Source organism: Pyrgilauda ruficollis, unplaced genomic scaffold (genome assembly GCF_017590135.1).
Source record: "Pyrgilauda ruficollis isolate IOZ18807 unplaced genomic scaffold, ASM1759013v1 scaffold40, whole genome shotgun sequence".
In the NCBI taxonomy this organism is placed as follows: Eukaryota; Metazoa; Chordata; class Aves; order Passeriformes; family Passeridae; genus Pyrgilauda; species Pyrgilauda ruficollis.
In genome coordinates this window covers 3,866,328-3,883,628 of record NW_024525490.1, presented here as the reverse complement: position 1 = coordinate 3,883,628, position 17,301 = coordinate 3,866,328, and the positions used below count along the sequence as shown (strand labels likewise).

The 17,301-nt window shown below is 41.1% G+C and overlaps 1 long non-coding RNA gene across 1 annotated transcript; it reads left to right on the top strand.

Moving 5' to 3' along the window:
• Positions 1–32: 32 nt before the first annotated feature.
• LOC121358914 lies at positions 33–9,757 on the top strand. The gene is made up of 3 exons (XR_005955972.1): positions 33–64; positions 1,573–1,690; positions 9,256–9,757. It is a non-coding gene; the product is annotated as an uncharacterized LOC121358914 (long non-coding RNA).
• Positions 9,758–17,301: the final 7,544 nt, after the last annotated feature.

The window sequence follows — 17,301 nt, the reverse complement described above, 5'->3', positions numbered from 1 at the left end:
TGCTTTCTAGCGCTGGCGGAGCGGCGGCTGGCGGCGCTCGGCGGAGCCGGGCCGCGAGGGACGAGTGGGTGACAGTGAGCCGGCAGTGCCCTTGCGGCCAGGGGGGCGGTGGTATCCGGGGTGCGTCGGGACGAGCGTGGCCAGCGGGAGGTGATCCTTCCCCCCCACTCGGCCCTAGCGAGGCCACATCTGGAGTGTTGTGTCCAGTTCTGGGCTCCGCGGTAAAACAGAGACATGGCACTACTGAGGAGAGTCCGCGGAGGCCGAAGGATAACATGGGATCTGAAGGATCTCTTTTATAAGGAGAGACTGCAGGACTTGGGCCTGTTCTGTCTAGAGAAGAATGAGAGAGGATCTCATGCATGCATATAAATCAAAGCTGAGTGTTGAGAGGGTGGTGCCAGACTTTCTGGTGGTGCGCAGCAATAGGACAAGGAGCAATGGCCATAAACTAAACCACATGAGGTTTCAGCTCTGTTGGACAGAGCGTGGTACTAATAATGAACTAGATGATCTGCATGGGTCCCTCCTCCCCGCCCCGCAGCAGTTCTGTGGTTCTGTGAGTCGTGGCTATGCTGGTGCAGTAGGGTGGCAGGGCAGTAGGGCAGCACACTCTGTTGGGGCCCCTCTGTTACTGTGCCCTGCTCCAGGGTGGGCATCTCCTGCTTGAGACTCCTGATCTAGCCTTTCAGGCTCTGGAAGGGTCCATGGATATTTTACTCATTTAAGGACAACCCCCCTTGTCATGTTCAGGATGGAGGAACTCAGAGATGCAGGAGTCCCATCTGCAGATCCACTTGTCCCCAAAGCGCGCCCATTCCACAGAGACAGGGTGAGGGTCTGCTGCCTGCAGCCCCCACAGTCGCCCTGTGACTCAGCAATGGGCACTCATTGCTGTGTCAGGCACCCTTCTGCCCCCTGCCCCTCTCATAAACAGGTTCCTTTCTCTCCTTGCTTGTGTTTTTTCAAAGTCTGAGTGCTGCTGCATGAAGTCAGGTGAGCAGGCACGTAGGCTGAATGCTCGGATGTGTTTGTCGGGGAAAACATCAGGCACAAGCCCTGACACTCTGATACTAAACACGTAGCTAATTTATGAAACTGCTTGATGTGGTTATTTTAACACCCTGACTTCTTGTCTGCTAGCCCTTTTTGCTGGACCTATTCCACTGCAAGCTATTTTTGTCCATATTTCGTCCCCCTCCGCAGTGTTTCTTTAGCTTTTTCTCAAGTGAGTGATTCTTGACCAGCACAGGACGTGTCCTTCAGGGGTGATGCAGGGGTCCTGTGTGCGACATTCCCCACACTTCCCTTGTTCCCACAAACAGACTGAGCATAAACATGGCCACAACAGGGAGAGACTCACAATGCCATGTGATAGGACTTGGATACCTGCCTTCTTCAGGGGTCATTTGAAAATCTCTGCCAAAATCCTGTGTTTCCTTTAGATTTCTTTGCTTAAAGGTGTGGGAGTTTTCCGCTCCAGAGAGCTAACTGGAAAGCAAATCAACATTCTCATTAGGGTAAACGTATCTAATTTCCACTCCTAACATTCCGTTTGTTTTTTTCTGGTAGTGTTTAACTGCTGCAATACAAGCCCACTCCGTGTGAGCTGTCCAAGTCTGTCTGCTCAGTGGAAAACAGAACTGCTGTCCTTATCTCACCACAGTGTCTGTGGGAAGGAAGACTTAAGGTACACCAACTTTGGAAAACAAACACAGGACACTTGAGGGCAGGATGGCTCCAAAATGCAAACAAAAAGTGGATTCATAAGCTGAAATCCAGAAAGTGGATTTCTTGATGAAGTATTACGTGACTTGCGGCTCTTGAAAAGCATATTGAAATAAACAGGGAATTAAATGGAGCAGAACCGTGCAATGCTATTTGAGGGGATTCCAAAGTGCAACAAATACAGTATCTTTTGGCACCTCTAGGATAATGACCAGTTGTGGTTACTGATTCAATGATGCTCATCACTTAAGAAGACTGAGTAACCCTGAAGTCTGCGTAAAATTTGAATCCACATAATTATATGCTGCTTGTTATGTTCCCTTCAATTTTCAATCACAAAAAGTATTTGGTGCTGTTTTCCCTAAGGTTTTACTTAACTATTGTCTGATGTGAAATGGTTGCTGTATTTTACAGCACAGATGGGAGGTTTTGAATAGGAGGAGAATTAGTCAAATTAGTTGTTGGTAGCTTGACAAATCAAACACCTCAGTCCTTACAGAGAGCTGTAACAGAGCTAGCAGCTCTGTTACTGTTACTGTGTTACTGTAGTGTTACTGTAGTGTTACTGTTGCTGTGTGCTTTCTAGTATAGTTTTCACTTGCTTGTTACTGCCAATCTGAGCTGAAATTCCCCTGCTGGGTGTCTGCTTCCAGCTGTTTTATTTTAGTTTGTTTCGGTTATTTTGTTTTGTATTGTGATTTGTTTGCTTTGGTTTTGGAAAGTTCCATTTACAACAATTGAGCCAACTACAAGGATGAATTTAGGCAAAAATACACGGTTTTGTCCATTATAAACACAACTATTTCACTGAACAGCCCCTAGCATCTCTTTGCTTTGGAAAAACAAGCTTTCAGATCTGGCAAGCAAATTGCCTTAGTTGCAGGGATATATTTTTTCATCTTCACAAAAATGTGACCTGAAGAGGAAAAGAGTTAAAAGTGTTGAGTGGAGCCTTCTTAAAATTGTACAGCCCTGTCCCTAGAAAGTTTCACCTGTACTGGTTATGTGTTACCTTGTGTTAGCCCCAGCTACATTCTCACCTGAATGTAGGCATTCTTCCCTGAGAAAGTCTGAGCTTGTGCCTTGCTTTGCTTATGTCGTGTCTAAAACAAGAAACCTCTAAGGGGCTTGTGTAACACAGCCCATCTCCCTCCCCTGTAACACTTTTGCTGAGGCTGCCTGTTGTTAGAGAAGGTGTTGGCAGGATGGACACGTGAAAGACCCCTCTCTGTGGTGAGCTGTTTTGTGCTTTTTGTTGGTCTTCCTGTATTAACACTGAGGGCTACTCATAATCGTAAGCTTCAAGTAAGCTTTATTGCTAATTGCTATCCCAGAACATAATGTGATTCCAGAAGGGATCTGGAATGGAATGGTGCCTCTGAATGGAGGGAATGGAAGAGTGCCTCTGAAATCCCATAGACAGAAGAAGTACTGAGATGGGGAGAAGAGAGCAGCTAAGCACCCTGAGACAGGTGTTGTTCTGGAATATTTTTGTGCAAAGGTTGTTCTCCTCATTGGGTGGGATTATGGAAAAGGAAGAGGAGACAAAATACTGTTCATGAAATGCAGGTTCAGAGGCTTCAGGTTTAATGATCTAGTTAATGAAGGAAGGAGTCAGTTGTTACGTTCCAGTACAAAAAAAGTGAATGCTAGGGATACATTCTGTAAGCTTTTATATACACACACATATGCAGATAAGCAGTGAGAAGGTCAGTAGTGTCAAAGTAACAGAAGTTTTAAAAAGCCGAGGAGGTTGATGTACAGACTGACGTACAGCTTTCTAGACTGACTTTGTGGGTTATTACACTGCAGTTCTGAGGTGTCACTTCCTTGAAAATTTAGTATGAAAGCTTAAATCTGGAATCATCAATCAAATAGTAAAAGGCAGAGATACTGTTTTTAATAATAGCTATGAAGTAATCTGACAGGAAGCCACACAAACTTAGGGCCCTTTCTATGAATTAAACATATATTAACGTGGAGTAAAGGCTGCAAAGGAAAAAGAGGTGGGTTCTTGGGCAGTGATTTCACAGGAGATGGTGCTCAAGTTTAACAGGTCACTGCTGCCAAAAGGGCCTCTTAATTTCCAGTTTTGTGTTCCAGTCTGTTATTTTGTGAAGTAATTGATGAGTTTTGCTCCATCTCTCCCAGTCCTCAATGACTGAGTCAACTCAGTAGCCTTGCAGAAACATAACCAGGCAGAAAAATTTATCACTTTTTGCTGAATTCATTCAATCAGTCATTAGTTTAAATTAGTTAAGTCAGGAATCTTTGCAAAGCATCAACACAAAGGAAGAGATGGGATTGCATGACCGGCTTGGAGGCTGGGGAGAGGCTCTGTAGGCATCAGCAAAAAAAAGTGAGATAACATGAAGGTGTGTGCATTTTCTTTGATTTGTCAGGAAACTTGGCCTGCAAGAAACCATTAAGTATGGCACCAACTGAAATTCTTTGTAACTTTGAGGAAGTGCAACCCATGATTATGGTTGGTCAGTGGTATCACAGGAATCTTCTCAGATGCTGAGTCCAGCAAACACTGAAATAAGGTGCATGACCACAGAAACCTACCTGTGGGCCTTGTGAGCTGACAATATCCTCAGTATTAGTGTGAGAAACTAGGTTCTAGCTGCATGTAAAGGTGGAGAGGCCAGTAGTAACAAAATGAAGAATGGAGTTGTGGTATACAGTGATTTGACACAGCATATCTTGGATTGTTTCTGCTCACCAGGCATAGTCAGAGGGCTGTAGGGTGTTGAGAGTGAATTCTGTGCAATGTAGTGATTTCATTTTCCCAGCTGAGTTCCCAAAAGCTGATAGATTTCCTCTGAAGAAATGGAGGTTTTTCTCTTCAGTATCTCAGGAATCCTTGGTCTAACTAAATGCAGATTAGGACCACTATCTGTTCTCTGCTACTGATATATCCCAAATTTTCCATCTTTATAATAAGCATGTGGATTTTAAAGTAGTTCATGAAGTCAGAGTGAAACTCCAAGGGATTTCAAAGTTATTTGAAGTGGCTTATTAGTCATTATTTGGTGTTTTCAGCTGATTGAAAATAACTCATGAGGATGAAAGTTTCTTGGGTCAAAGAAGGGATTTTTGTGTGTGTGTATATTTTCAGACCCTTTCCCTAATATTTGTTGTCCTGTGATAGACAGCAGATCTCTGATACCTCTCACCACTATGTGCTTGTACAGAGGGGTCTGTTCTCACCTGCACATACTGAGAGACAAGTTTTTCAGACAACTCACTGAAGAATAGAGGCACAGAGGCACTTGCCCTCTCCAAGATACACCAGATACACCAAGAATTACCTAAAACCTATATGTGCCTCAAAGTTTCCTGGTCTGAAAAACAGTTTGCACCTAGGGAAGCGTTAGGATGAAAGTTCATATATAAATGCCCTGTCCTTTCTATTTCTTAGACATCAGTTCATGCCCACTGTTCTAACTCTTTCTCTCCATAAACCAAGACAGGAGCATGAGCTGGCTGAACCTTGTTCAGGTCCAGTATGGGCAGGCTTGTGAACAGGAGTATCCACATCATAGGCATCCTTCAGATCATTCTCACACTAAAAAGAAGGAAAAGTAAGATACAACATCCCTCCCAGACGGAGGGGGTCTCTGAGATCCTAGCTTTTATGGGGTGTACAGAGTGTGGCTCAGGCTGTGATTTTGCAGTAACTTATTTCAGTTGCTGAATTCCCCATTCTCAGTCACTTCCTTGACCCATGCCTGGCATTCAGTGAGCCCAGTGCTGAGCCATGATGATAAATCATCAGAAAATTTAGCTCGCTGCTGACGTTTTTTTTTGAAACAGCATTCTTAGATCTGATCCTTAGAAATGATCCTTACTTATGTATTGAAGAAGGGATTGAAAGATGGAGGGACAGTCCCACTCAAACCCACATCCAGTACTCTCAGGGATCAAATTCAAGCATGAGCCTCAGTTTGGAGAGAACGGATGTAATCAGGATTTATAAAATCAAGGCAGTGAGTAGAGTGAATAAAGATTGATGTTTTTCAAATCCTGCAGAACTAGAAGTAGGGGCAGTCGTTGAAACCAGTAGGAAATTGGTTTAGAAAAGATAAAAGGGAATGTACTTTTTTATGTAGCACATACAGTGAACTTGTGGAATTTGGTTCTGGCAGAGGTTTTGGAAGCAGATGGGTCAGCACACTGGAAAGGAGACTAAACAGTTAAATGGACTGCATATTCATAGAGAGATGCAAAAAAAATTTAGTAGGGATATGCTCCCTAGCATCCCTAATACAATGATTGTGCGTGCTGGAGGAGAATAAAGGAAATTTATATGCCTGGCTTGTTCTCTTTAAATAGTATCTCTTCTTATTAAAGAAAGGATACTGGGGATAGCTGAATGTTGGTCTAACCCACCAGGACATCCTTTATGTTCTTTTCTGGGCTCTGCTTTTGTGTCCACAGGTATGTGAGGATAAATGCAACGTTGGTAAGAGTTTCTATTTTAATTTTTGAAGATGATACCTCAGGGTTCTCTTACTTCAGTGAGGCCTGAACTATAGGTCACTAACACTGCTTTGCACCCTATTAGGGAAACATACACTTTTAAGACAGTCCACATAATATCAGTGCTTAGATAGGGACTCTTAGACTGAGCAATAGCCCTCCTGATGTTGCACTTTCCCCTGAGATCCTTTTGCTTTGTCTGCATAGAACTTGATGAATACTCATGTCTCAGGAAAGATTTCGTAAGTTGTGATAGAATTTCCCCCCAGGATATCAGTGTATTTTGGAAATATTATTTGAGAGTCATCTGTTGGAAAATATCTAGTGCAGCTGAAGGAGAGAGAGTGCCAGATTAGACAGATTACTAGGCATGAATCCCAGCCCTTATTTGTATGAGTACTCCTTCTGCCTTTACATAATCACATTAACATCAGGAGTATTGCTTACAAATGTACTACTGAGAAAAAGTGGTGAACAGTCTTGGGCCCTCAAAGCAATGTTCTTGTTCCAGCACTTTCCTAGTGAGATTCTGACCTTTTCCTCATCAGAGCTCCTTAGAGTTGGTGCATCCACTAAGGAGGACCACCCACTACTCAGCAACCTCGGGTAATGATTACCAATCCATCTTTTACATCTATCAGAAATAACGTTTTTAACAGTTCAGATGTTGTTTTCCTTCCCTTTCCTAAGCTCTTCCCACACTTAGAGATACACAAGTACTGTGTTTCATGCTTGGTTGATTATGAAGCCAGATATTTTGTCTCCTCTGAGGGTTTTTCTGGTGCTCCTCCAGTGCAGATGAGCCAGGAACCTTCCACAAACATGTGCTAGAGGAGCCCCCAGTGGGTGGTGAGACTGGTATCTCATGGTAGTTGTCATCAGGCAGCGTGGATTAGGATATGTCTTGCCAAGCCTGCCTGGAGAAGCACAGCTCAGTGATACCTTAGGGATATTGCCTAATAACAGCAGTAACCTAATTTGAAAAAAAGAGAAAAAAAGCTGTCTCAATTTTTTTGTGGCTGATGATACCCACAGGAGTACCACTGGGAGTGCAAAGGGAAGATTATAAGCATCAAATGATAGAAAGTGTTTACATGTCTACTGTTGGGTACAATTACTCAAGCTTGGAAAAGATGAAATAACTTTTATTTATACACCTAAAAGAAGAAGCCAAGTTAAAGTACTTACATAGATCAACTGCAAATGTGAAAGTGTGAGATAAACAATGCCAACAACCCTGCAACATAAAATCCAGATTTCAAGCCAAACATCCATGAAGGAATAAGTATTCCATGGAAAATATCATATTCTTGCAGTCTTTCTGACCACAGAGTTACACTCATTATGGTAAAGCTATAATTGCAGCCTTGTGAATACAGTGCCACAGACAATGGCCTGTCAGTGTTTTTCCACTATAAACTCTCATGTGAGGTTTGCAATTTTGTGAAATACAATTATCTTTGGCTGGGATATTCAACTACATTCTCATCCCAGAAATTGACCTTTTTTGTGTGCATGTTTGTTTCCTTTACTGAGTTGTTCAAAGTTCATTGTTTGGTGAGTGTTCGAGCCTTTCTGATTGCTTGGCTGCTTATGCCTTATCTGTACTGTGAGGATGTGTGGGGAGTTTGCTGTCACTGGTAATGCATCAATGCTTTGTAATATTTAGGGCTGTCAGGCTGTTGCAGAGTCCACACTTTGGACCAAACTTTGGACCAAACTGCCTACATTTGTAGTGATGTGGTTTGGGAAAGTCAGGGCAGCAGGATTATAGCAAATTAGCACTGACTAGCATACCAGGCATGCACAGCAAAATGTGCTTTAGGGAATACTACAGTATATTATTACAGCTATGGAAGGAAGGATAATTGGCCAGGCCAGTTAAATGGGTAAAATTGTAAAGATTTGTCCGTCTTAAAGAAAAAGAAAATTCTGAATTGATGTTTCAAAAAAATCTCCTAAAACCTGTAGGATTAGTGAACCCCTGCAACATGCAAAAACCACTTCTGCAGTTCTGATTTTGATTGTTTGTCTTAGCTAAGGGTTTTATCTGTGAGACTGCGGTAATAGAGATCCAAATCAGCCCAGTTCATTTTTTTCACAGGTAACTCAGGGTGGAAAATACGGTGCCAATGCTGAGTGCTGATCCCCAGATTGAAGTTTTTTTAGTTACAAGTGCTAACCATGTAACACCTGCATATGAACTCCTGTATGAAATAGGACATCTGAAATAACCGTACATGTAATGCCTTACTTAAAAATAATTATTTTGAGACAAATATTACATGCACTTAAGGGATCTCACCTGTAGTTAGATGCAGTTCAATAAATATGAATTTATTCAGTGTCAATCAATGCTCTGGAAGAAAACATGAAATCCTTGTGCTACAGAGATCTCTGGTTGTTTCAGCAACTTGTTACAGGTTGCGGGGGAAAACTGCTGAGTTCACATAGTTTAAAATAAATATGAATCAAAGCAGTTTATTGCTTTATTGGCAGAGTGTAATTATACAGCAATCAGTGAACTATGGAAAAGAGATCAGTAATACAAATGGGCAAAGCATGCTAGAGATTTCTAAACAGTCTTCTACAACTAATCCTGGAAACATGCAGGCACACATACGCACAGAGTTGTATGCACCCCCTCAATTCATGGGCAGTATGGGTTACAAGAACACCCCCCTTCCCAAAGATTGCATATTTCCCTGTTTACATATCTCCTGTGGGAGATGTGGATCCTCTATCTTTTTACAGATCCCTGCAGTTCTCCACAAGTCATGGGCTGAACCACACACCCTTGAGACAGTTGTTTCCCTTCTGAAGTCTGTCCTGTTATGAGTTTTCACACTTCTTTAATATTTTTTTTCTGTCTGGCTTCTGCTTTGTGTCAAGTCTTTTTGTAATTCCCCAGTAACTGTTTAATCTGGCTGATGATCATCTTCTGTAACATGATCAGTTTGGGCAAATGCTGGCCGGGCAGTTGGGTGTGTTTCATCTGCAGACACACATAGATACTCAATTCACACACGTCTTTATCTTCAGGGATGAGATTACCTGTGCCATTTGTCAAGGGCATGCTCTACATCCCTGCCAGGTCCACACTGAGGAAGAGCCCTCCCTGAGAGGTGCATGGGCCACAGGAGCAGAGAGAGGAGCAAGAGGCATGGCCGAGCTGCCTGCAGCCATGAGGCCTACACTGTTCAAACCAGAGTGACTTGTGTTCTGGATGCATCCTACAGTAGATGGTAATGATAAGTGGGCAAGCAAATCTATTTCCAGACTCCCTTCATGCTCCAAAATCCAAAAATAAAATTAACAATTGCTTTACTAAATTGTTTTGAACACCTATTATGATTCTCAATAAAGGCGTCGTAAATGGGATGGAAACAGCAAATTGGATCATTGGAAAAACTGCAGAGAGACCATCTGGACCTGGAGCTTTAATGGATTGTAAAGAATTTACATTTCACACTCTCACAGTTTACATTTTTTGAGTTGATAAAGACATTTGGATAATTTTATTTTTTTGGATGTTTTACATAAAATTAAGAGCCATGATTGAAACTGGAACTGGAGTCAGGAAATAACCAGATTGTGTATAATGTGGTAAAGTGCTAACAAATACCCACGTGCTACATGATTAATTTAGTATAAATGCCAGTTGTGGATTTGATTTGTCAGCAGTTGGCTTGGGCTTTGTGATTACTGGCCAATAATTTAACTGATGATTTGATCTATAACAGAATCCTCAACTTTTGGGAATAAAAGAGAGTTGCAGTGATAGTGAAATGCATTAACTATAGGCAGAGCTGTTAGCTGCTAGAATGGGTACTGGTACGTTCTGGGGTCTTCATGCAGCTGATGAATAGCCTACAGTATGATTTATGGTGGTAAATCAGGACAGGGAATATAACCAAGTGACTGCTATTGTTTCAATATGTCTTCATGCAGTGTTTTTGAATTGCAGATACAGAGGCAAAGAACACTCTGGGTCTGTCTATAAATACAGCTGCAAAGTATGGCACCGTTCTTTTCTCTGAGTCAATCTCTAATCTGTGTTCTTGGCATTCCAGCACTGGGCCATAGGGAAAGGCCATCTGTCAGAGGTAATTGAAAATGGAGGCACTGACCATCTGTAGGTATTTAAAGTCTCCTGACATTTTTTGTGAGCTAAAGGATAATTCAGTGTTAGAATTTATATTGTGTCTACCTATTATCCTCTACATATTTCAAGGGAATGCATTATTCTTGGTCTGTTGTCTTTCATTTCAGTAGCCTGTCTCTTTATGTCACACAATCCTATTTTTTCACCCCTCTGCAGTTTACTCTTGACAGAAGTGACCCCTATAAATCTTTGTAAGCTTGAGAATTTGTAGATGTGCTGTGTAAATTACAAGTTACTGTTATTGCTGGACCAAGCAGAAGCTTCCCTTAAAGCCTTAAGATTTGACCAGGCTAAAATGGAATTCAGATCTGGTTTCTACTTTGCAAAAGTCAATCAATGCTGTATTACATTGCTTTCCCTATGGTGTAAATGATTTAGCAAATGGAAAGGCCAGCTCTATTCCAAAGAAAAGATGTATAAATGTATAAAGGTGCCTGCAGACTCCCTGAATGCACACAGCTATAGCTGTTAACACTAAATAATAATGTACATTGCTTGTGGGATCAAACTCCTGATTACATTAAGAAATTAATAAAGATTTGTAATGCTTATTTTACATGTTGAACCGTTGAATTTTATTTAAACATTTATTGGGTGTGTCAGCGTGAAGGAAACCAGCTCTGTCAGATACCCAGACACACACATAAAGTTTTTTTTTTCTTCCAGAAAAAAAAAGTTGGAATATTTTTGTTAATTATCCTTCTAATTCAGGCATTCAAATACTGTACATATGCTGAGCTCACATGAAGAGAAAGAAAAGACACAAAGAATTTTTAATAAAAATGCACTCCCAGCAGGATTTGAAGTACACTACTTTGAAATACAAAGCTAGAACTTTATTATCAAAGCTAAGCAAATTTTCTGAACACATTCAAGGTGCTGTTATGGTAAGTGAAGGAAGCCTGTGAAGTTGATTGGAGTTCGATAGAATAAAAAGTAAAACACATTTACGTTTCAGCAGATGGTTGGCAGAAATCAGAATGGAGCCCGTTTTTCTGAGCAGGTTCTGCATGCTCACAGACTACAGAGAGCAGAGACTAAAGGCTCCTTTTCTGCACAGCCTTGTGCTCTTTCTAGGCAAACACTCCATCAGTGTTAGACAGTGGGGCCCTGAGTATGGGATGCAATATGGAGCACAGAGCAGCTGAGTATGCAGGCTGTGTCCCAGAGAAGCCAGATGGGGAATATGCAAGGGTATTCCACCCTTTCCCCATGGCATCCTCCTCTCCTATTTCATCTTAATACTGCAGTGCCAAGAGAAGAGTGCAGCATGTAGAGAATGCAGAGTCTGCCCATGGTGTGCTTATCCCTGACACCTTAGAGTAATGGTGATGTTGGCAGTGCTGGCCCCTGCAGTGTGCTGGGGCTGCAGTGCTCTGCACACCTGCATGAAGCAGCATGATTTGGACCACACAGAGAGCTGTGACCATCTGCCTGCTTATTTTCAGAGTTGGAAGCTGGCAGCTGGTTGTAGAGCTGGGAGGAAGGTGACTTTGTCACCTCCCTGTTCTTGCCACCTCCAGAGCCTGCTTCTAAAGGACTGAAATGAGTTGCCAAAAAATAGCACTGAAAGACGGACTCTTTCTTAAGGTGGAAGTGTTCTTCTCAACCACCAGAGACTATAGACCAACTGGCTTTGGTTTCCAACAGGAAAAAAAATCTATTTGGATTTTAGTGGCATTTTTCTTCCCTCAGAAGCCTTTTGAGGTAGAAATAACTGCATGAATCCTGTGTTAGGATAATTAGTCTGACACAAACTAGCTATCAAATTCATCACATGAGTGAGTTTCTGAGCTATTCTTGGGTACCATACTGCCTCACAGAAGCTTCTGCTGTCTATTGCATTCCTGCTGCTGTTTGCTGTCTCCAAGGAAAGGAAGGAATTTGCACTTTTTAAGGGGTTGGTTTAGAGGCTTTATAGAGGGAGGAGGTAAAATAGGTTCAGAGCCTTCAACCACAGACTCTACGAAAGGCTTGTATTTCCAGCACGGACATGGTGCTCGTGGTCAGATTCACACTTCCAGTACTACAGTGAAGGAATGTACTTCTGCAGCTTCTAATGCTCTACCACTGTTATCTCTAAGTCACCATCATCTTCTGGGTCTAGAAGTGTCTAGCCTCAGCCCAGTCTCTCAAAACCTCTGGTGATCTGAATTCCCTTATTATGCCTTTGCATAGAGCAACATCTTAGCTGCATTTGATGACAGTGGTTTTGAAAAATAAGGAAGCAAATTCTCACTCTTGTTTATGATTTCAGACTCTTTTTGAGAAAAGGTTCAGTGCACTCACATTTAAATGTAACTTAGTGTTCTTCCTTCCTATTTTTGAAACTTACTGTGCATGTATATTATGGAAGACGGATGTTGCTAGCACAAAACAGTGTGCTTGTTATCTATTATACCATGATATATTTACTGAGAAAATTTCAATAAATAAACCACAGGCTTGAACCTCTGAACCCTTCTAAACCAGCTGATTCCCATGGTGGGTTCAGGAGTTTTTATGGATGGATACTGTGTTCTCATGAGAATTTTACTGAAGCTCGTAGGCTCGAAACTGACTAGCAAGAGAATTTATGAGGTTACATGGGAACGATCACATCTTTCATTCCAACACCCTATGAGTTTATAAAATGAACCCTTCCTTAAGCTGTGTTAGAAGAGTGTCAATGCAACTTTAATAAAATGCCTCATGTTATCAATGATTTCTCATCAGTCAGAACAGCTGGTTAATTTTACCAACTTTTCAGTTTTCAGTTATCCTAGATTGGAGAATTGGTTAAAGGTTTTTTGCTAAAAATTGTGGAAAAAAAAAGAAAGAAGGGGGAAGGTCATAAGTTACTAAAAGCATCAAAGAACCCTTGTCAAGATGGATAATAGAAAGGGTGAATAGTGTCCACTATGCATTTTCTTAGCCTCTATTCTGTTTATCCTTTTGAATACTCTCTAAAATTCCTCTTGTGATTTTGTTTAAATTTAGAACAATCTCGAAGTTCTGTAGCTGCTCATTATCCCACTTGAAATTTAACTTAAAATGTTATTTTGCATCATATAGTTGAGCTGGAAAGTTGCCTAAGCCAGGAATTGAGGTCTGTGCTAGTGAACTACAGAGGAAGTGCTCTAAGCAAGACTCCGTTCTGGGGATATTCCAACATTTTATTACATTGTGTGTACTAATGAGTAGAGAAAAGGACTGTGAGCCAGGAAGGGCAGAGTTTTAATCAAATGACTCATGATATGGCCTTCAGCAAAATACGTGACCTTGTAATTCAGTCATCTTAGCTGTAACAGTGGGTAAAAATAGGGGTTCAGTGGAGTGTTCAGGCAGAGATACAGTTGGGCCTGCTTCAGCTGCATTCAAGGTCTGCAGTTTTTTCCTCCTATGGAATAGATACAATGGGAAGACAGAAGATCTCCTTTCAGCTGCTCCAGAGAAGCTCAAATCCAATCTGACATATATCTTTTCTTGAATAAGAGCTTTTAAAACTGTCAGATGGACAGTTTTTGCTCTATCTGATTCACCTGTGAGTGATCAAATTTGTTGGCTATGGTTATGGATCAGGTGCCAGGGAGACCAGGCTCAAGGAGGATGAAGACGCACATTTTGAATGGTTGGTCCAAATCAGGTACATTGCTGGTGCAGTTTGCCCAACCAGACAGAGCTAGGAGACTGTCTGGACTGCACACTTTGGGACGCTGATGCCCAGAGGTTGTTCTTTAATTGGTACATGGTTGTTCTTTAATTGGTACATGTTCTTTAATTGGTAGGACTGCACACTTTGGGACGCTGATGCCCAGAGGTTGTTCTTTAATTGGTACATGGTATGCATCAGATTTCCAAGTGGCACTGGAAATGCCGGCTTGGCCACCAACAAGGTGTGGTTGTTTAAGATGTCACAGGCCTTGTTTTAAATCAAGGGTAGATCTTTGGTACTTGGCTAGTGCTGTGCTGTTGAAGAGCAGCCTGTTTCTTCTGCTGCTTCCTTCAGCTCTGTGTGTCAGTCCTTATGGCTGTCTTGGATCATGGCCCCAGAACTCCACCTGGGAAGCTCCAGGCTCTCAGCAGTGTTTGAAAGCACTCACTTGTCCCCAAGATCCTGTCAGATAGAAGGTGCCATACAGAAATATCAAGGAAACCTATTGTGTGTCCAAATATTTCAGGCCCTGAAAAGGGAAAAGGATTGATTCACTTTGCCAGATTTGGAACCATCAGTTTTATTTCAGTGTCAAATTACACACTGCATTCTCATTGTCTTTCAGAAATGTGGGGAAGAAAACCTGGGGAGATTTTGCTGCTTGCCTGATCTGCTTTCATACCTTAAAGACCTGTTGTGATGGCAGAACAAAAGGAGTTGGAGTATCCTTGGTTCTTAGCCTACAGACTTAGCAGAACTGCATTTTCATATGATTGTCAAGCATAAGGAAAACATAATAAATATATCCCATATCTCTAATCTTTGCTATCTCAGGACAGGAAGGAATGGGCAATGTAGATACTGTACTGCCTTTTGTAAATCAATTGATCTGTGTATTTTCACATGTTTATGCAGAACAGGTTGACTAAGCCTCTTGTACTTCAGAGAGAAAGTATCCTTAAGCTAACATTTTACTGATCCTGTGAAGATTAAAATAGGAGGAAACTGCATACAAACAGGACTACAAATCATTGAAGTTATTTAATAGGAGAAAGGCACTAGATTGGATCAAAACCAATCTGGAAAGGCTCTTTGTTGAAGTTATCAAGGTGACCACATCTGGCCTATTTTTTTTTTTTAATCTTATGTACTTTTATGACTTTGATTATCTTCTCTTTGACATTTCACATTCACTAGGTTTCTTGGTTTTCTGGTTTTGTTCATGTGAGCACAGCAGTTTGGAGTTGGATCGTTGCTCCTCAAGTTCTGCAGCAGTTAAGGAGCAAATGCAGAAACATATTGTTTTATTCTTGAATAAGATCTTTACATTTTTCTCATATTTATCAGCCCACAGCATAAGATGAATCAACAAAGAGGCTCATTTTATATTTCTGAATGACCATCAGTTTCTCATGGGACTACACTGCAACTAATGCAACTGTTAGGAATGGGCCAACAACAGTTTTGGTATTTGGTGCTTCTGGCAAATAAAAAATTGTTCCCCTCATAATTGTTCCCCTCAGTCATTTTGCTGGTTATCTGTATCCTTTTCCTGCCAGCCACTGCCCAGCAGAGGGGATGGCTACTGAGCCTGTGTCTCTACTAGAACTGCCCTACTTTGCTTTCTGAACAATTATTTCAGGCTCTAGCAAATGTGTATTTGCACAACCAGCTGGCCTGGCGCAGTGCACTGGCTGACACTGGCATGCTTTTATTGCCTTGTTCAGGTCAGCATCCTGCCCTGCTGCCTCTTTGCCAGCTCTGGCTCTGCCAGCTCCTTACGCTTCTCAACCAGGGCTGCAAAACACAAAGCTTACTAGCAATTTAGATTAGTGGTTTAGAGGTAGTTTTAAGTGTAGGAAACCAGACTTGATTGTTGTGACCTGGCCAGGAATTATTATTTCAACTTGTGCTTCCAAGTGTGCTTCACTATTTTAGATATTTTCTGGTAAGATATTATTTGACCTTTGTACTATCTGTCAGTGATGAATCTCTGGCCTAATCTAGGATTGTGGTGCCCTATTCATCCATTCTGTTTATCTGCTAGCAAGAAAAGCACTGGCTGTTCCCTACCCATCCACAAAGAAGAAAAAATGCCAAGAGCCTTCTCATTTGCAGAGTTCAGGCTGAGAGAAGGGATGACCTGAGCAGCATTTCAATTTGGAGAACATCAAATTAAAAAAAAAAAAAAAAAAAAAAAAAAAAAAAGAAAAAAAAAAAAGAGGAACATCTAAAATAATATTTTCTAATTATGGCTTCTATTGGTTTTTAGTTGCAGTTTGCATTAAAAGAATGAGAGAAGGAACCTCCTTTTGTTGAGGTATTGATGTTGTGGAATAGCACAGAAATGTTTTGGAAATACTACCCAGCCATTTTCCTTCACAGCCAAAGAAAGAAAACCCAGGGGAACTGTTGCCTTCCTAATTGTGGAAAAGTACAGGCCTGCAACTCAAACATGCTTTTCCCATCTTCATTTAAATTGTACATTATAGTTTAAACTTATTTCCATAGTGTGGAAAACAGTGGATAAATTTGAACTCTAGGTCATGAAAGATATGCATATGAATATTTGCAGAAAATGTCCTCATTGGGTGCTGCTTCAGAGTATCATTACCATTTTAAAATTTCACATCCTTAGGACAATTATGCCAAAGAAAGTTAATTTCATCAGATATAATTAAAGTATATAAAATGTTCATTCAATATGTTTAAATATATAGTCCAAGAAAATCTCTTTCTAATGGCACTACCATTTTATTCATCTGTCTTTTCAGGCATGTTTTTGTTGGCATTTTCTTCTGTGTTTGGCCTCATTTTTAATGAACTTTTAACTGCTTAATAGTGATTATCTGGGACGCAAGAATCAAAGGTAGTTAAAGTTCCTCAGACCTAAGAAGAATAGACAGAAGTACTGCTCAACATTTTATGCAGTAAGCTGTGGAACAATGAGCTATAATTATCTCCTGTTAAAACAGCAAAATAAGAAATATGCCAGTTTATATTTGAAGTTGGCAGCTGTTCAGAAGGTTGAGACAATGAGAAATTGTGGAAATTCACTGCCTTGTTTTTCCCTTTGTGCCCCTTCTATGTCAGTTTTTTAGGTTGTGCATGGATGCTCAAAACTTAGTGCTCTAGAAGCTCTGTATTTCATCCCCTCATTGTTAATAGTGGTAGCCTGAAGCCAATAAAGCTCAAAAATATGTCAGTTGTTATTTTTCTAGACATGAGGCAAAACACCATTCAGCCTAACTTAGCAGTTACATACAGTTCAAATAGATGGGAGAAAAAA